The sequence below is a fragment of the Ambystoma mexicanum genome, chromosome 3q (genome assembly GCF_040938575.1).
Source record: "Ambystoma mexicanum isolate Mex_15411 chromosome 3q, UKY_AmexF1_1, whole genome shotgun sequence".
NCBI classification, from domain to species: Eukaryota; Metazoa; Chordata; class Amphibia; order Caudata; family Ambystomatidae; genus Ambystoma; species Ambystoma mexicanum.
In genome coordinates this window covers 704,742,174-704,763,418 of record NC_090926.1, presented here as the reverse complement: position 1 = coordinate 704,763,418, position 21,245 = coordinate 704,742,174, and positions in this window count along the sequence as shown.

The window sequence follows — 21,245 nt, the reverse complement described above, 5'->3', positions numbered from 1 at the left end:
AGCGTTGTTCTGTTACCATAGTGACATTGCCATTGTTCTCCATTTGGACGCCAGTCTGCGAGACGTATAGTGGCCGTAATATTTTGTGGCCACGTGCATAGCTCTCCTACGCATACTCTTGCCATCCCCGGACTACTTAAATGTACAGCACACGTGCATTGAACATTTCTACATAAGATTGGTGTGAGGACGATTATGTCCAAAGGTACTCTGAGATCGTGGGTGCGTGCTTCCACCTGCTACAACTACATCACATGTTTCTTTGCATATCATGACCACGGACGGTTTTACCAAGTGTCACGGGACGAGAAACGCATGTGCGCAGTTGTACGACTGTGAAACATACAGTTCTGCAACTATTTACAGGCGGTTCTGTGCATGCAAATATGCGGCCCGTACTGGCGTCCTACAGATGCTTTCATTGTGATTGCTCATAACACAGCCAGGTGCGGCAGTCGTACGACTCCATTTTCCTCACTAGCAATCATACCCACTAGTGCGGTGCCCTTCACACTTGTAATGGCCTTCTTAAAACAAAGGAAAAGGCACATAAACAATCAATACACATTAACATATGACTGTTTATAAGCAGCCATTCATAGCCACTATTCCGAAAGGGAAAGTGGACCAGAAACAGATACATATATTGGGGATTTTGCCATTTCAACAAGCTTCTGGTGAGGGGAAGATGGGATTGAAGTCTCATTGAAGCGTCTCTCATGACACGCAATTTGTGGGGATGGGGGCTGGGAAATTGGGAAGGCGGGCATGTGCAAGTCGGGCAGTGATATCTTATTTTCCCCATAATATGTTCTTCTACAAAAAAATTCAAGGTGGCAAATTGGAGGAACAATTCATCAATTTTGGCGTCCAGGCACTGTACTTTTATATGTCCAGCATTTACTTCAGTTTCGATGGACGTATGTTGCTGTGCAAAAGGTGCCGCTTCTGGTGTACTCCTTTGTATTTCCATATGTTCTGTTAAAGGACAAGAAATGTGGTTAATTTACATGAAGCACTACATTGTAATTGGCTTACACTTGCCATTGTTTCCCCTACCTATGGGGTTACTATGCTCATTCATTTCATCATGCAGGAAATTCTCCTCCAGCCATTCTAGGGTTCTTGCCCATGCAGTAACTCTTTCCCTTTTCACAGTGCGGCGGGTTGCAATGGGGCTATGGTCCTCACTCATTTCTTCATGCAGAAAATTCTCCTCCAGCCATTCTAGGATGGTAGCCATTGCTGCACACAAACAGAAAACATCATGCTTTCCTACTATTGTGCACTGCACTACCAGGCCTGTGCAATTACAACATTAACTTTCATGTACTCACCACGTTGCAGTGACGTTCTGCTCACCACGTTGCTGGACGTCTCAATCTCTGCCTCATTGTCCTTTGTCCGATTGTATATCAGGTGTGCAGTAACATTGATGAAGGCAAACGTCTCTTCTGTTGTTGGTGCTTTCCATTATGCTACATACCCTATGCCTTTGCACTCTTTGTTGTGAAAGTACAGACTTTGTACAGCTACTGCATTTTCCCTCCCCATTCACGCACTTGCTTCTGTTTCTATAGTTTTTTGTATTTTCTGCATGTTACCACTTTTTATGACCACCCCTCCCTTTCTCAGGACGTTGGACTCCACCTGATGTCCGCAAACAGACGCAGTGTTCCCAACCACTGTGACTATTAGTATAGAGCTACTGGCTTCAGTATGCTGTACAGTACATGTATACAAACTAAGCGTATCTTGTTAAAAACTAATGGAATTTAGTGAAATAAACATTATTAAAGGTACGCTTTGGTTCAGTTGCGCTACTAAAACTCTGTCACCTTTCCTGAAAACACTATGATAAAAAAACGTTGTGGTTAAAGCGCCCTACTATAAACCTATGAAATTCACTAACAAAACACCTTGTTAAAGGGATGTTATGGTTAAGTTGCACTACTAAAAACATTTCCCCTTTATTGAAAAAACTAGCGTAAAGCAACGTGATGGTTAAAGTGCCCTACTAAAAACCTATGAAATTCACTAACAAAAAACCTTGTTAAAGGGATGTTATGGTTAAGTTGCACTACTGAAAACCTATGAAATTAAATGGAAAAATGTTACTACAGGAACGTTATGGTTACAGGTCAAACCGAAAACCCCCAGTCATGTGCCAGCTATGGTAAGGTATGCAACCATAACTCACGCTACGACTGTGCACTGCAAGGACTAACACCCATGACCTCAAAGATGACATCACAAATGTCACTGGTGAAATCACTGATGCCATCACATGTGCATTTAGTTTTAATAACAAGGCTCCACAAGGGATTGTCAATATAATGTTGCCACACAACTATACAAGGTCATTGTGAGAACTATTATGAAATACATAATTCAGCACACAATCCATTTCTATAAACACAATTGCACTACAGACTTCTTTCCAGTATAGCAACCTTGTCTGCAGCATGCACCATAGAGGTACAACACTCACATTTTTGCCATGGTACATAGTATAATGATGAATACTTTATTTTCAGAGTTTCATGTACCGTGAAACATGTAATAAGTACCTAATACCCCCTCACTGACTACATATTTGTACTACTACACACAAACCATAAGGAGACCACAACGCACACAAATATGCCCATATACCGGGAAAGTAAAGTAAGCAAAAAAGCAGCAGTATTACCAGCAAGTGTTCATACCATACCTGATTATCTTCATGCACAGAAATTATCGTTGTATTTCAGGCCTGCTTCTTCCCCTATGTACATGTATCACATGATGTGAATGAATCCTTAGGAAAACAGTGTAAGGACATATGTGAATGGTAAGGTCTACACATATAGTACCTTTTGAATGTTCACTTCCTGCCTGTCAGTGAAGAAAACCACCTGCCGTACATATGTCAGTGAACAAAAAAGAGGGAGCCAGACATGTGATGGCATCAGTGATGTCATCAATGACATTTCCGATGTCATCTTTGAGGTTGTGGATGTTAGTCCTTGCAGTGCACAGTGGTAGCGCGAGTTATGGTTGCTTACCTTACCATAACTGGCAAATTTCTGTGGTATTCCGGTTTTACCTGTAACCATTATGTCCCTGTAGCAACGTTTTTCCATTGAACTTCATAGGTTCTTCAGTAGTGCAACTTAACAAGGTTTTTATATATAACACGGCCTGCGGTAGGAGCTGTGTAGTTATAGTTAAATTGCTAAACCCATAGGAAGAGCACTCTTTGGGCGGCTTATAACTTTGCTCCCCATGGATAAATCCTCACCAATCTTTTAAAAAAAAGTATATAGCCCGCTCTGAATTATTTTAAAAAGTTTGGTGAGGTTTCATCAAGTGAGGGGGGAATATATGAGGGGTCCAAAACATTTTTGTTCCATAGACTGAATGAAAAAAACTTTTCTTACGCCTACAGCCCAAACCGCTGGATGGATTTTCACCAAATTTGCGGCAGGAGCGGCAGTTTGGTCCCAAAGCATGCTTTTGTAAATTTTGTGAAAACCCGTCCATTCGTTTTATTTAAAACCAACAAAATGTAGGTCAACAAATTTAGTGACATCTGGCTCCGATCCGTGGACCCATTTCCCTGTTCGGTCCGCGAACAGGCATACGATTGGTTTAGAGGGCGATGTGATGTCCGCGGACATCAGACGCGCCCCCTGATTGAATGATGAAAAGCGTGAAGTGCATCAGATTTTTGGAAACGCCCGCTGTGTTGGATTTGCGGACATTCGTTAAAAACATATAGAAAACATATCATTGCACTTGTCAAACTTATCAAACAATCTCTGTGGAGGGAAAGGGTGATGTGGATGGGATGGGATAGTGCCATAAGAAGCCAAAAAACAGGTGTTTTTCTGCACAAAAGTCCACAAACAGTCCAAATGCTCAGGGGCAGCCCTGTGATGTTCGCGAGCACTTCAGATGTTCCTGGACCTTTCCCTATTTCTGCATTACAGGGTTGGTGAAACGCAGTTCTTGGATGGCTTATAACATTTGCACCACTCAATGAAACTGTATGACTAGACTTGATTCTGAATAGTTTTGTCAGGAGGGTGCTAAATTAGAGGGGGGTCTCAATATTTTTAGATCGCTTATAACTTTACTGCTGTTTGACGAATGTGGACAAATGTTTTAAGAAAGATTTGAGACCTAACCTCCAATGTTTGTGCAAAGTCTGAATGGATTTTGTCAAGTGGGGGCTAAGTTATATGACTATTTTATGTACATATGTGCATACATTTTGACACTTTTGAACAAAAAAAAACATGGCTGATTTTAAGCAAACTCATGTAAGGAGCATTGGCAAGGACCGTAAAGCATGGTTTTGCAAACGTGCCTGTGTTTTATTTTTTGACAAATGTCATAATGTATGTACAAAAAACAGTGATATACCTTTGGTGACTGAAGTATAGCCTGAGGCCATTGGCACTGGCCAGATTGTCCGGGTCATGGTATAAGGTCATGACCTGGACAATCTGGCTACTAGCTACGACCGTGAGGGACAAAAAATGGGGTCAAAGTGGCCATGTCCACCTTGTACCGGCTATGTGGTAAAGTTATTTGAAAGTGGGATATATTTCAAAGTGAACAAAAACATTGCTAGTGGCAATATGGTCATAGGGCTCTGTCTTCCCCTTCTGCAGGCTGCCATGGAAAGGGAAGAGAGACTCTGTACGGAGCCCTGCCAAACCTTTCCATGGTGGCCATCTTGGAAAAGGATTTTCCTTCCTGCAGGCGTCCCGTTGTAGGAAGAAAGATCTATTTTTTAGCACCCAGGATTCTGGCTAAAGGCCTTTATCCCCCATTGCAGGGGCTGCAATGGGGGATAATGGTCGGGAGACCTTGTAATTTAGTTATGTATTTATTTATTATTTATAACGCGCTGAAGCCCGCAAGCATCATGGCCCACACAGACACACTTTGCTTGGGCCGATAACTTTGTCTGCCGGCCTGTTATCCCCTGTTTCAGTCCTTGGAACGGGGAATCAACACCACATTATTCCCAGTAGCATAACACAAAATACTAATGGAAATATTGGAAAAACGTATTGAGTCTATGTACTTTACTGAGAAATGTAAAGTAGATGGAGTCCTAAAGGAACCTTTCTTTTGTTGTTTTAAAAATAAACATTTTTGCAAGAGAGTTTAGAACGTAAGATGAGGGAAATGAGGGAAGAGGCACCAAACGCTAATATCAAGTGGCAGGTGGACAGGGGAAGATGTTGCGCATGTGTTACTTCTAAGGTTGTGGGCAGTGTTTCTCATGCTCCTTGATTACAGCTTCAAACACTCTTCGAAATTGCATCCCCCTGCAGAGTGGTGTGTTGCAGTATATACAGAGGACTGTTGTCTTCCAAAGATATGGATAAACAGCCTATTTTATTGCTTACAAGGTAGCTGGTGGGATTTTGTGTCCCACATAAGTAGGCTGGACGGATACAGTACTGGTTGAGCATGATGAGGTGGAGGAAGACAGCGTACTACTTGCTAAGAAATAAACAGCCTTTCTGAGAGCATTGCCGTGGTTGGATTGGGTGTGGTGGCGCATGGAGGTGGTCCCGTAGGTGTACTGTCCAGGTACTGCGACTGAGAACAACGTTGCACTCAGAGCATTATTTCACTTTGGTAGCTTTAGCCTTTGGTACATTCCCAACAGTGGTAAAGAACTGCCACACCGATGATTCTCTCTTGGTGCTAGAGGTAGGCACTTCCTCTATCTTATCTTCTTTGTCCTCTTCATTGTCTTTGGAATTTCTGCACCTTTTTTGTTGTGTAGGTCCTGCAGCTGGTGCTGCTGATGATGATGGCTCTTTGGGAGGAGGGAAGGCAATAGGTGATGCCATTTTTAAGGCAATGGATAATGAGTAAGAATAGGTCTAGGATCTGAGCAAGGGGGACATTTTGAGCTTGAAAGTTCCTAGATAAGTAGAACATGCAGATCCAAATGGTTTGTGAAGCTCGGTCCCGATCACGAAGAGTGGGCGTGTTTGCAAACATATCAACACTGTACTGTAACCACACCACCTACTTCTGTGGGACACAACAATTCCACCTGCTACCTTGCAAGCAATAAAAGAGGCTGTTGATCCATATTTTTTGAAGATAGTCTTCACACCACTCTGCAAAGGGGAGCAATTTCGAATTGGTTTTGAAGTTGTAATCAAGGAGCATGAGAAACACTGCCCCCTACCTAACATGTTACACAGATGCAACATATTCCCCTGTCCACCTGCCACTCCACATTTGTGATCAGTGCCTCTTCTCTTATTTTCTCCCCACCTTACTTTCTAACCTCTCCTGCAAAAAAAAGAATAAAAAAACAACAAAAAAAAGTTTCCTTTAGGAACCACCTTTCAGAGTTAAAAAATAGCACTAAAAAAGAATCGTATAGACTCCATCTCCTTTACATTTGTCAATAAACTAGATAGACTCAATAAGATTCTATCACCTTAACTTCAAAACCCCTTGAGGCACTGAGTATGTTAGCCAGTCCATAATGCCAACATCACTGAACATTCAAAATGAGCTCCAGCTATTTCAATGACGTTAGTGGGCAGCATAGCCAAACGTAACTTGTCATCACCAACGCCATATGTTTATCTAACAAAAAACAAGGAATTTAAGCACACACATCTACAACAAATGCAAAACCTTTCTTTATTTTTACAAAAATGATAGAACATTTTATTTTGAAGAAAACTAAAAGCGTCGGGACCGCAACAAGTACTTTTCATTGCGACACAACGAAAAAAACATTCAATAAAGTCCACAAAAACTTGGTTAACTATTTCAAATACAGTTCATAGCTACCGAACTTTGTATCATACTCATTTTGAGTGAAACTGTCAACGGTGATCTTTTAATTCCAAATCTGATCATCGTTGCATTAATGCATGTCTTTGCGTTCTTCACCAATAAATGATCTTCCATGAACAACAAGTAATGTACACACATGGCGCTCCATTACAGAGGAGAAATGAGTGCTTTAAAATTAAAATAAAAGCAACGCTTTCACATATGCACGTTACTAGAACCTATACGCTTCCATTTTGCTTGTTGTTACTGCAACCGCAAATGGACAGATTGTTGTCTGACGATCGTCCCCGATGATCGTTATCACAGATCCGTTGTTGCAAGTTATTGTCCAAATACCATTGAAAAAACCATCAGCCGGTAGACTGTACCCATGACACGCATATATCAGATTGTATAACTATGTAAAACTGAAAAGGCAAAAACATATTTCACTAACCACTCTATAGTTAAAAATGCACAGTAAATTCATATTTTGGCCATACATTTAAGTTACAATTCACACGTACAATGTCTATTCTTTGAGTCAAATTGAACATTCATTCGTCAGGACTTTCATCAAATGGCAAACAGTACATTTTCAAACCACACTTCAATAAGTATAATTTTAAATCTTGCTTGCATTGCATTTCGCAAATCCATTCTTTCAATGCAGCAGAGGACCAACCGCTTCAAAGCACAGATTTTTTCTGAAATGGAAACTTTACTTTTCGACATCAGCTTCCAATGTAGTGAAACCTATCATTTCTTTGTGGATTTTTGACACATTTACTCCTTCAAATTCTTAGTGTGTTGTCTTCAAGGACACATAACAATGAGACCCGTCATGTTCCGTTCACAGCGTGCTTAAGTCAGTTTCATTTATAGAAACACATGTCACAAAAATGAACAATATTAATGGTTATCAGTGTACTGAAAAACAACAAAATATTTGAAGTAAACCACACAGCACAATATTTACTTCCATTTTACCGCTATCAACGCACCTGTTCCCAATACATTTACGTTTTCTCTAAAAAATAACCTCAGGCGCAGTCCACACAGGCACAGATTTCCCTACACGTCAATAATAATCTGCCCCCTGCTTTCTTCTGTGTGAAGAGTATCCCCAACAGAGACTTGCAGCAACACGATCTGAGTTATCATTAATAAGTAGTAGTAAAGTAAAAGTAGTGCCAAGTCCTTCATACCTATATCTTCTTATCTTTTGATAAGAGTGTCATGGCTTACTGTGTCGAAAACTGCAGAGAGGTTGAGCGGAATCAGGGCAGAGGTTGTGTTGGAGTCAGTGTTTGTTCTTAGTTCAAAACATATGGATAGGAGTGCCAATTCTGTTCCTTTTGCAGGTCAAAGCCAACTTGTGCTTGGTCTAGCAACTGGTGTTTATTACATGTTCTTGGGTTAGTATGTATACATATGTTTCAAGGAGTTTTTCCGGGTAGGGAATCTTTGAAATCGGCCTGTGGTTGGAGAGGTTTTCCAAGTCAACATTTGTGTTCTTAAGAAGTTGTTTAATATATGCTGATTTGAAGGACCGTGTTACGGCCCCTGTCGCAAGCGACAGATTCAGGAGATTTCTATAATATTCATATGGCATTCCTTGTGTGAGGATTCATTTGTAGATGTCTGGGGGGAGGGATCCATTGCCGATCCTGCTTTTTTGCTATGTTTTACCAGCTTGACGAATGTCTCTACTGATATTTGAAGGAGGTTTTCCAATTTGTGCTCTGGCTCCTCGTCGGATCCGGATGGTTATGTGTTAGGATTGGTCTGTCTGTTTTGTATGATTTGTCGGATGTCATTGATTTTTTATTTTTGAAATGGTCTGCCAAGCTGTTGCATAGTTTCTGTGAAGGTATTGGGGTGTTGTCGCAACCTGATGGGTTTCTCATTTCGTTTATTGTGTTGAACATTTCTTTTTGTGTGTTGGTGGGTTTGGTGATTCTGTCGTCATAATGCCTTTTCTTTACTTTTTGAATTTCCTTCTTGTATGATCAGATTTGTCGCTGGAAGTGAGTTTTCTTATCTTGGTCATATTCTTTCCTCCATTCTAGTTCCAGCTTCTTCTTGTTCTTTTTCATGGTGCTTAATAATGGGGTGAACCATTTTACCATTGCCCTTTTTCTTGAAGGGGTATATGGTTTGTATCAGCAATCCATTTGTGGAGTAGCTACATTTTCCCGTCTAGGTCTGCCTTCTCCAGTTCTGTCGTGGAAGGTTTGGTCAGCTCCAGTTGTTCTGTTAGGTTGCCTGCTTTGACGGTTTTCCAGTTTCTTTTTGTGGTGGTTGAGAGTTTGAGGGGCTGGATGGCAACTTTCGTCTGTAGTGTGATCACAAATGGAATGATGCGCCAAAGTATTTGTATCAGCAGCGTGGTTATGACATGTTTTTTATTAGCAAAGATTGCGTCAAGGGTTTGCCCTGCCAAGTGCATTGCTCATTTGACCAGCTGTTGTAGTTTCATGGTTGTTAGTTGCCTGATTAGTAAGTTTTGTGTGTTGGCCTGTTTTTCTTCAAACCATATGTTGAAGTCCCCCAGGATTATCAGATGCTCATATTGAATGGCTATGTTGGTGATGGCTTCTATGAAGTTTTCTATGAAGGTTGCATCGTATGTCGGTGGTCTGTAAACCAGTATGAATTTAATGTTTGTTTTTGGATGGGTGTATGGCCATAGATTTGCAGTTCATGATGTTAAGAGGTGTATCTGTTTCTGTTTGCAGGTGTTATTTGAATGCTATTGTGAGCCCCCCCTTTTTTATTCCTGTTTAACTGAATGCATTTGAAGTTGGTAAGTTGGTGGGGAGGCAGCTTTGGAGTGTGATTTTGTAGTTGTCGTCCAGCCATGTTTCTGTGATGAATAGGATGTCGATACCGAGCAGGTTGAAGATCTCTGTTGAGTCTTTTGACATGGATCTTGTGTTGATTAGATTGCAGTGGATTTTTATGGTATAGTTTGGTTTGTGCGTTATTATCGGCATTGTCTTCTGACTAGTGTTTTGGTTTCCTTCCAAGTTGATCTCTGGTTATGGAGTGTGTGCAGTTGTGTCTGTGTCATTGTCGAATAGCTCTTCTATGTTAAGACTTGGGTTTTTGTTTTCATCAGGTTCCTCTTCTAAATTTTGTAGCTGTTGAAGGGAGGGTCCTCTTGTTTTGGTGATGGTGTTAGGGCATCTATCGTGTTCTTGTTTCCTCTAGCTTTGTCTGTTCTTCTTCTGCGTGGTTGTGTTTGTTTGTCTGTCTTTCTTGAGTTGTTCGTTGGGTTGGTTCATTCCAGTGAGAGGTTGTTTGCGAGGTGTGGTGTTAGGTATAGGGAATTCTATCTTCTGTCGGCACTGGTTCTGTTTTCATACTTGCCGATGGGGGTGTGTTCTGCAGTTGTGGATCTTTGGTGGTGTTCAGTTGGGGTTGTTATCTCTGCCCTTTATCTTTCTTTTGGTCCAATTAGCATTTTGAGTTACTTGGCGGTCCGCTGTGGGGTTGGTGTCGGGTTTAAATTTCCTTTGGGTTTCCTTCGGGGTTGAGGTTGCGGTTAAAGGGGAGGTAGCCCTTGTGCATTGTTTTGCTGGCTGACTCGGTTATTGCTATAATTGTATGGTTGCACGCTTTTTCTATTGGTTTTGTACAGTTCATTGCTTCATTGTGTGTGATTGTGTGCATGGTGTTGTTGTCGCGCAGAATCAGTCTTTCGTGCTTAGCCCATGCTGTCTTGCTGGGGTTGGTCTGGGTGAGGTGGGCTTGTCCGATAAAAGCTTGGGTGCTGTCTGGTGGTATGATTGCTAGATAGATTGTGTCTGGTTCAATATGTGGCTAATGTGAGACAGACTATGTGTAGTTGGTGGCTTTGGGAAAGGTCTAGTCACGGTTACATAACTAGGGTAATTCAGGTGCTGTCCCAATGTGGTACTCTGTGGAGGTGACTCAAGGCAACATTAACAATTCTCTAGGGTGTGACGCCAGAAAATGTTCAACAGGGTAATAATCACAGTACTTTTTCAGCATGGTACTAACTAGATGTGATTCAGGATGATATGGAGAGTTATCTAGCAGTGCGACACAGGCTGATATTCACAATACTATTGCAGTGTGGTACAGGCTAATAATCACAGGAATTTCCCAGTATGGCACAGGCTAATAACCATAGTGTTATCTCAGTATGGCATAGGCCACCATTCAAGAGTACTATACTAGTGAAACACTCTTTAGATGTGATTTAAGGCCCTGTTACCAAGTCTCTGAGGGTGTGGCGCTGGCTAATGTTCACTGTATTATCCAAATTTGTCACATCTAGTAATCACAGTACTAACCCAGATTGGCACTGGCTAATAATCACAGTACTATTCCAGAGAGACACAGGCCAATAATCACAGTACTATCCTGGTGTGGTTCTTTCTAGATGTGATTCAAATCAATAAGGGCAATTTCTAAGGGTGCAACGCAGGCTAATAATTACAGTACTATTCCAGTGTGGGATGGGATAATAATCCTAGTACTATCCTAGTGTGATACTTTCTAGATGTAATTCAATCAATATGAACACATTTGTAAGGGTGTGATGCAGGCTAATAATCACAGTACTATCCCAGAGTGATCCAGGCTAATAATCACAGTCTTATCCTAGTGCGGTGGTTTCTAGATGTGATTCAGATCTGTATGAACACATTTTGAATCGTGCGGTGCAGGTAAATTAATGATCACAGTACTATTCCAGTGTGGCATAGGCTAATAATCACAATACTCTCCTAGTGTGGTGCTTTCTAGATGTGATTCAAATCGATATGAACACATTTCTAAGGGTGCAAAGCAGGCTGATAATCCCAGTACCATCCTTGAATGGCACAGGCTAATAATCATAGTACTATCCAGAGAGGCACAGGCTAGTAATCACAGTGCTATCCCATAGAGGCACAGGCTAATAAGCACAGAACTATCACAGAGAGGAACAGGCTAATAATCACAGTACTATCGCAGAGAGGCACAAGCTAATAATCACAGTACTATCCCAGAGAGGTAAAGACTAATAAACACAGCACTATCCCAGAGATGCACAGGCTAATAATCACAGTATTATCCTGGCGTGGTGCTTTCTAGATGTGATTCCTATACCTACACCAACTCAACATCCCGAGGTTCAACTTGATAACTGTTGGGGGAGCAAGTTTCCCTGTGCTAGCATAGAAATGCTTGACTGAACTTCCAATGACAGTCAGAGCTGATACTTTGTTCTGGTCGTTCAGAGCAAAGGTAAAGGAAATACTCACTATGCAGCAATAGACTGCTAACTGTATCTTTTAGCTGATTATGCTCCCTGCTTCCCTGTATTTAATGTTTTGTTGCATCAAAAACATTCCACCAGGCATGCCACTATACCACATGTATCACTGTACCTAATGTATGCCCCTCTTCACGGACCACCCTGCAACCTGGTCCCTCACCATATTGATTGTACTGTATCATCCCCTGTTGTACATTGTATGTGCAACCTTCTGTAACCATTGTTGTTCCCAAGAAAAAGCGCCCAGCTACCTGAGGGTTCGGCCGCGCAATACAAATAAACAAACTAAACTAAACTAAACTAAACTAAATCAATATGGACAAATGCTAAGGGTGTGACACAGGCTAATGATCACAGTACTATTCTAGAGCGGCACAGGCTAATAATCTCAGTACTATCCCAAAGAGGTACAGGCTAATAATCACAGTACTAGCCCAGAGAGGCACAGGCAAATAATATCAGTACTATACTAGAGAGGTACAGGCTAATAATCATAGTACTATCCCAGAGAGCCACAGGCTAATAGTCACAGTACTATCCTGTGGTGGGGCTTTCTAGATGTGATTAAAATCAATATGGACAAGTTCTAAGTGTGCGACGCAGGCTAATGCTTTCTAGATGTGATTCAAATCAATATGGACAAGTTCTAAGGGTGTGATGCAGGCTAATGATCCAGTACTATACTGGTGTGGTGCTTTCTAGATGTGATTCAAGTCAATATGGACAATTTCTAAAGGTGCGACGTAGGCTAATAATCACAGTAATATCCCAGAGAGGTGCAAGCTAATAAACACAGTACTATCAAAGAGAGGCACGGGCTGATAATCACAGTACTATCCTGGTGTGGTGCTTTCTAGATGTGATTCAAGTCAATATGGACAGGTTCTAAGGGTGCACCATAACCTAATAATCATATAACTATCCCAGAGAGGCACAGGCTCATAATCACAGTACTATCACAGAGGCACAGGCTAATAATCATAGTACTATCCCAGTGTAGGTAAGTTTGCTATGTGGCAGGACTTCAGGGAAGAGTGGAGTGATTGCTCTACTCCCTGCCCAGGCCACACCTACCTTAATAGTAGCTGCTGGTTGATAGCTAGCCACTGGCTTCCCCTGCTGACACCTGCAGATACAACCTGGAGCCGCCTCTGTGGGAGCCACTCTTTGCCTTGGGACCCTTAGCCGCAGGGGCTGCATGGGCAGAGGGCTTCCCTGGGAAGGCCAGTTAAGACCATCTATTGACCCAATCATGTTTGTGATGTCATCTTTAATTTCCTGGGTGGTAGTTTTAGCAGTGCACAGTGGTGGTGTGAATGATGGTTGCTTAGCTTTCCACAAATTGCGAATTTCGGAGGTCTAACGCTTTTACTTGTAACCATAACGTCCCTTTAAGAAAGCTTTTTCAGTGAATTTGCTAGGTTTTTATTAGTGCAACTTAACCAAAACATGCCTTTAACAAAGTTTTTTTCACTGAATTTCATGTGTTTCTATTAGTGCAACTTAACAATAATGTCCCTTTAACAACATTTTTTCTGTGAATTTCGTAGGTTTTTATTAACACATATCCCTTCCATCATACTGACCCCCCACACAAAGTTTGAAGACTGCGCCAATGTTGCGGATGGCGGACAGCATTCACACTGCACAAAAGCACAGATCTTACACTGTTGTATCCTTCAACCGACAAACACATATACATACAATAGCAATAGGTATATGTTCAAAATAGGTGTGCATTGAACATCTGAAAAATGTACAACTATGTTTTCATTTAGCACACAATATAATGGAATGCACCAACCACAAAGCATAACTGTCCACCTCACAGTATCATCTCAGTAAAACTCTGCATACAGACTGAAAGACACCTGGCACTTATTTCTAAAGAATACACTGTATTAAAATCTCTATTATTACCATTTGTTATATATGCATATCCTATAAGGAAAAACACTTTTATTTTATTTTAACAGAAATGGAAAGCACACTGGAATGGTTAGAAGACAATTTCCCTAAGAAGAAATGACTGATGAAAACAATTCTAATGGTGTGCAGTACATTTTTTAAAACAAATAACTAATGCAATTTTTTGAAATCTCACTATAACATTTTTTTCTTTTTAACGGTAAAAACGTGTAATGAAGAAACCATGGCCCATTTCCATTTGAGAGAATTTGAAGAATTAAACAGGGAGACCCTAACCCCAGAAGTACATAATGAACTAATGAAATTATCCTAAAAAATGGACGTACTCAATAATAATTGTATTCAGCTCCTAACCTTTGTTAAAAATCATGTCAAAGAAAATTGTTATCACTTCTCTACTTGTAACTGTACCCGTTCACCTTCTCCCAACCAATCATCCCATCATATTCTCCCAATTTTAATAAAATACGCTATGATGAAACTTCACTCCTTTCCTCCCCTCATGAACATTGTACAGAAATTCTCAATTCTCCCATATATGTTTCCCATTTCGATTCCCTATCCATTTGTTCAATGAATGTTTGTTTTTTTACTGTATATAAATGTGGGTATAGTCCAGTCACCATTTTGTTTTAAAAGCAAAATTATCGGTCTGTGTACAGCCAACTGTCTGGCGTGTCCGGATTCGAAATGGAGGTGATCCCAGACACGAGCGATGTTCGCACATGTGCGTTTTTGCATGACACGCCTTTAATTGGTCCCGGGACATTGCGCCATGTCCGCAACCAAAACGGATCTGCCCCCGGACACAACTCCTGTCTGGATGTCCGCATCCAAAAAGGATGTCCCCCAGACATGGTGCCTGTCTGGACATGTCTGCACTCATGTGGTGCACTTTTATTTAGTCCGGGGACACCCCCTCGTCCTGCAAACAATGGCATACATGTGCACATCGCTGCCCGCCCTATTGATGTCTGTGTACAGCTATTGTGGCCCGGGGACGTAATCATGTAATTGCCTCCATGCAGCATGACAGAAGTGTTCGTGGAATGTGTCCGTAACTCTGGAATGTTTAAAACTTTGTTCATGGCCAATATAGGATGTTTCAAGCTGAAACGTTACCCTTGCAGAGCTTCTAGACTGCATCTTAGTTGATCTGGCAACTTTATATAACCTTTTAAGCCCTATTTGTGGCTCGATAGTCCGCGGATGGTCAAGCAGTCCCTGGACACCCCCTTTGAAGGGACCCACCAATTACCTTTCCTCATTCTCAATCTCGCTGTCCAGAAGAGATCAATTCTGAAGCACCTGCTCTGCCAAAATTTAAACTTGCTTAATAAAGTTTAAATTGTAAAATAAAAAATTCATCTAATAGCATCTACTCTGGACATCTCTGCTCCCCAACCTCCCCCAGCACCACCACCACCACCACCATCTGGAAGGCCTGGAGAGGGGACCAGGTGCCGCTATACGCAAGAGGAACAAGATCAAAATGAAGACGAGGTACAGGAAGTCCCACTCTCCTGCTCCCATTGTGAGTTCTGGGTGTGGCAATTTTTCACCACCGTAGGAGGTGTACCAAAGTCTCAGGCACACAAGGATCGATGCACTAAGTGGAAGCTAGTAATCAGTCACATAAAACTGGGTTTGTACTCCTATGGGACTACCACCATGCACACCATGCCAAGTCAGGCCACAAGGGGGCAGTGAGAAAGGTGGTTCCTTTCAAATGGAGGAGTAGGCTGACGGCCTCTACCCCATCTTCATCTTCTGCTCCTGTCACCACAAGAGGTACTCCTGTAGGGCAGAGGAACCCAGTGGCCGCCTTGCAGACAATACAAAAGGGTCACAGTACTATGTATGTACTGCGACACACCTCTCTGTAGTGGGGAGCAGTTTCAGAGTGCTTTTGAGGCCGCGGTAAAGGAGCACGAGAAACACTGCCCCCTACCAACATCTTCCTCTATCTTTCTGCCCCTGCATCAACAAACATGGTTGGTGCCCCTTCACGCCCTTCCTTCCCTTCCCTCCACTACCTTGCCTCTCTTGAAACCCCCCCCAAAAAAAATACAAATCACAAAAACACAAAAAACAGTTCCTTTGGGAGCCACTTTGCACAGTTGAAAAAAAGCACTAACAAAAAAAGTCAGAGGCCCCTGCACAACCTGCATAGCCTGCGGACATCACAGTAGTCTGCAGACTTCTAAAAATTGAAGATATGGACAGTTGAAATCATTGTAATTGTTTTGTGTTTAAAAAGGGTGGCTCTTAAAAGAAGATTTTTTGTGTTTTTGGCTTTTATATATTTTTTTAATTTTAGTTTTAAAAACTGAACTGAGAAAACATTTCACCAATTTTCACTTTCACAAAAACTGCTTCAAAGCATTTTGGATGTTTTCCACAAAAATCCCCACATCAGTTAGATGGACTCCATCTCACAGAAATATTTTGCTTCTATCAAATGTAATGTTTTCATTGTAAAACAATGTCATGCCAACATCACAGACAAAAGCACACACAGCTTTATTGATAGCTTTTTTCCTTTGCAGACCAAATGGACTGGAATGCATCAACATCTGTAGCTGAGCAATGCGTGAAAACATTATTTTAGAATAAGGGAACATTTCCTTCAACTTTCCCAACATCTCCTTAATTACAAACTGCAATGATATTCCTGTCACGTTCCCCAAACTGTTCCCACCACAATCAATGATGTCCAGGTGTTTTAATTGAACCATATTTGCACAAAATGGGAGCAAGTCCAACCACTTCATGCCACGCACTCTGTATCAGAACACTTTCATTTCAGGGAATCCAAGATTTCTGGCTATTCCATAAAGCTCAGCATAAACCTTCACCCAGTGGACGGATCCAAAATCCAAACACTCTGCCTGCTGAAAGACATTGCCATAGCCATTTTCAATCCTCTCAAAGCACCCACTTAAAAAAACTCCTGCTGCCCTCTCTTCCTGTACACATCACCCAGGAAACATGATTGGCTGTTCCCCCGATGTTCACGGACACTGCGACTGTTCATGCCATCCGTTGGCTCCTTTCCATGCCAGGAAACCTCGAAAAACCCAGATGTAACACATGCCATCCACGGACCACCGCAGTTTCTGCCGACAGATCATCCAATTGAACGAGGTGGGGAGGGAAATTAAACACAATGGGCTTCATTTTAATTTTGCCATTCCAGAAACAGCGGCACCGTTGTTTCCGGACCGCAAACTACAGGTCTGTCTGTTGGAGCTGCAGTGCCTGACAAGTCTGACCCTGCCAGGCGCAGTGGTAACAGTAGACAGGCTTGTCACGGCAGCAAGGGCACTGTGTTAACGGTGCTCCCATGTCCCCATTCCTATTGGACTCTATGGTGATGGGGAGTAACAAAATTGCTGACGCCTGACTTCCCGGCTGCCAGACTTGGAATAGCCCAGTGGCACCGGGAAGTCAGGTGCCGGGAATTTATTCTGAGTCTGGTGGCTACCCACCGGTAGCAAAGCCAGGGTTACTGCCGGACTCAGAATGAGGCCCCATGTAAGTTATTTAATCTTAATTGGTGGCTCTAAAAAGAACCTTTTCTTGGGGGGTTGTAAACAAACACCTTTTTTTCATTTTGTTGTTGCTTTTATGTTATGCTTTTTCCTTACAGTAACCTCTTCAATGCATTCCTTAGATTATAAAGGAAAATTGCATTTCTAATATTTGTAAAGTGAATTCCATCCGGACAAAATAAATTCACACCCTGAACAATTATATTATCATTCTCAAAAAATGACATTCCAGAACCATACAAAAAAAGCAGATACACGTTTATTGACAATCTGTCTTTATTGCTCAATTTGAAAACTACAAATGTTTGTGGGACATCTCCATGTGCGACTCTGAATTATTTCTGTTAAAATAATCTGAACAGCAGGAAACAGTTGAATTAGGCTTTTTAAAAAACTTCAGCACAACTTGCAAAGACATTGGAGTCACAAACCCCAAACTGTCCCCTCCACTATATACAATCACAATATCTGGAATTTTCAAATGAGCCATACACTCAAAGAATGAAAGCAAGCTTGCCCAGCTTGAGCCACAAACTGCATGCCAGGAAATGTACACTTTTGCCAATCTGATACTTTCAAGTATGCCATGATTCTCAGCATATACCTTCAATGACTGAATTGAAGAGTCCCCCATAATCCACAGTCTGCCTTCTCATAGCCATAGCCATTACCACTACGCTCACAACTCCTGCAAACAAAACTACTACTAACCTCTCTTCCTGTACACCACACCAAGAAATCCTGATTGGCTAATCCCCACAGTCCCCTTAACATGCCAGGCATCCTCAAAAGACCCGGATGTGGCATGTGCCGACTGCGGACTATGGCAGTGTCTGCAGACCTCATAACACAGAGGCAGCCGTTCTACCCTTTCCACATTCATGTTTGTAACACTCCCTCATTGGCTGCTTTCAAAGAGTCACACATCCATCCACCAATCACACCCAAAACCTCTGCACCTAACCCTGTCATCTCACTTCAACACTTCAGATGTACACTTGATCTCTCAGAGTGCATATCTCCTCTAAATCAAAGGCATCTGCATCAGAATATACTGTGAAACTGTCCAAGATGTCTATTTCCAGATTTAACAACATCTGCATCTAACAAAACATAGTACAGGTATGCCTATAAGTAATTTTTGCCAACACCTTCAAAAATATATAGATAAGGTTGCTTCTATTTACCTTGTAATAATCTTCTAAATCAACATAGTCTATTTTGCAACCACTCTACCAAATACCATGTATTGCATAATTCAGCACACTTACTTACAATGATGTACCTGTAAAATCTTTTTTTTAAAAAGCATTTCCATGAAACCTACGGAAAGCTTATGTGTATTTATAGCAGCACTGTGTGGTACTTTAAAATAAAAAAAAAAGGAAAAGCCGCTTGAACACATTTCTACAACATTTTACAAAGGCACTTGCTAAGGGGAAGTTTAATATGTTGGCAGCACATTCATACCCACCAACATAACCCATTCCAATCTATAGGTGGTTATGAAATCATGTATTTTTTCTCTGCTTTTAGTGACTTGTAATACCACTTTTGCCATTACACATCTTGGACTAGAACTCCCAGAATGTAAACAAACAAACAAAACACAGGACTACCCTAGACGATTCAAAAGTATAACATTTATATGGAATGGAAAATGCTGTGCGTTTAAGAAAAAATCTTTTCAGGACAATTTCAATTAAAATTGAAAAATGCATATATGCATTTCAAACAGCGTAGTGTATAACTTCCATAGAAAAGAAACAAAAAGCAGATGCAAAAGATTTCCACACATTTTTCCTTTGACACTTAATGTGTGCATGTTTAATATCCTGACAGTACATGCATACTTGCTAACATGACCCATTCCAATCTACAGGTGCTTACCCAGCCTATTCTTTTTTGTAGATTCTGGGACTTGCAATCCAACTTTTCTAATGAAGAAACTGCAACTACAACTCCCAGAATGCAAGTAAAAAAAACAAGACTTGATAAGCAGCTACATATTGCAACAGATCTTGTTTGCAAGTATGCTTCAATTGCCAGCATATTAAGCTCCACGTACCAAGTACCCCTTAAACATGTTCTACATATCTTTAATCTCCACTTTTATTTTATTTTACAAAAGAGTTACAGTTGCTGCTATAAATGCTTATATGCATTTTCTATCTTTCATAAAAATGTTCCTAAAAACATCCTATTCCATTGTTCATTCCATATTAATTTCACACTTTCCAATCTCACTCATTACAACCCTTGCACTGCCACCATTCTCAACCTGCTTACACATATGTATATACTGACAACATTACATATAAAGTACTCTTCTTTTCCAACTGCTACAATAAGCCACCAAAAACTGCTGCAACAACAATCCACATTACATTACCACTAGACCACAGTTTCCTTATTAATTACTTATACTGCAACACATTACAAATACATTGCACCACAAACACAGCATGTCTTTCATTAAACTGAGCAGCATTAAAGTAACCTACACATACACCTTTTCCTTACACCCATTGTTCCCCTTTCCTTCCAATCTCCAAAACAGCACTTCTCATACTTCAATTGCTCTAACAACATAGTTAACATACTTCATATCCAAAACACTATGGGCCTCATTACACAGTAGGCGGCAACCATGGCGCTATCAGCGCCATGGTTGCCGCCGGTATTTTACCGTGTCCGCCTTGGTGGATGGCGGAATTACCGCCCTACTCCAAGGTGAGCGGGGGCGGAAATTCCCCATTCACCAAGGCCCCCATAGCGCATAATGGGAATGGGGAAGGCATTAATTACGGTACTGCAAATTGCGGTACCGTAATTAGCTCTGACGTCCCTTTGCGGCACCCTACTTTAACGGCTGGTAAAACGGGTCCCGCAAAGGGAACTCGTAGTAAGGCGGTAAGGGTTTTCCGGTACCGGTAAACCCTTATCGCTTAACGTGTTTTGAGGCCCTATGTTATTAATTCTATTCCCCAACAACACCTCCTACATTCATGAATAACAACCTCCCTTACTAAAAGTACTTCAGCATTATCATATATACCCACTAACCTTCTTTTAAGATTACAAGAAAAAAGGAAATTACTGAAGACACCAACCAGAAGAAGACTACTCATCACTTCCTACAAAGTAAGTACATTACAATACTATTAATCTCTTTATAATGGTACCAATGTACTTTTGCTATATATTAGCCTAAAGTATTCCTTTCAAATCATCAACATTTATTTCACTCTTACTCATTACATTTCAGTATGTACAGTATGTACACTCTTTCCATTATCATCTAAACAGCATCACTATAACACCCACTACTCTCCTGAAAACATCATAATGTCCCCACATATTCATTCACACCACCACTCTATTGCTCACTACCCCGAGCCCTTCACCCCTCTACACACACAGTTACTCTTACAACCGTCCCACCCACAACTATCATCCCATTACACAATAACACAGTCCTGAATTAATCTCTACCATCACATTCACACACCCATTCACAATACATCCATATATATTACACAAATTTCAAACCCACACTTTCTTTTTTTCCAACAGACAGGACCGAATACCTACTAAAAATCAACTCCATAGAAAACAAAGGCAAAATAGAGCAGATGAATAAAAGCAAGCCATAT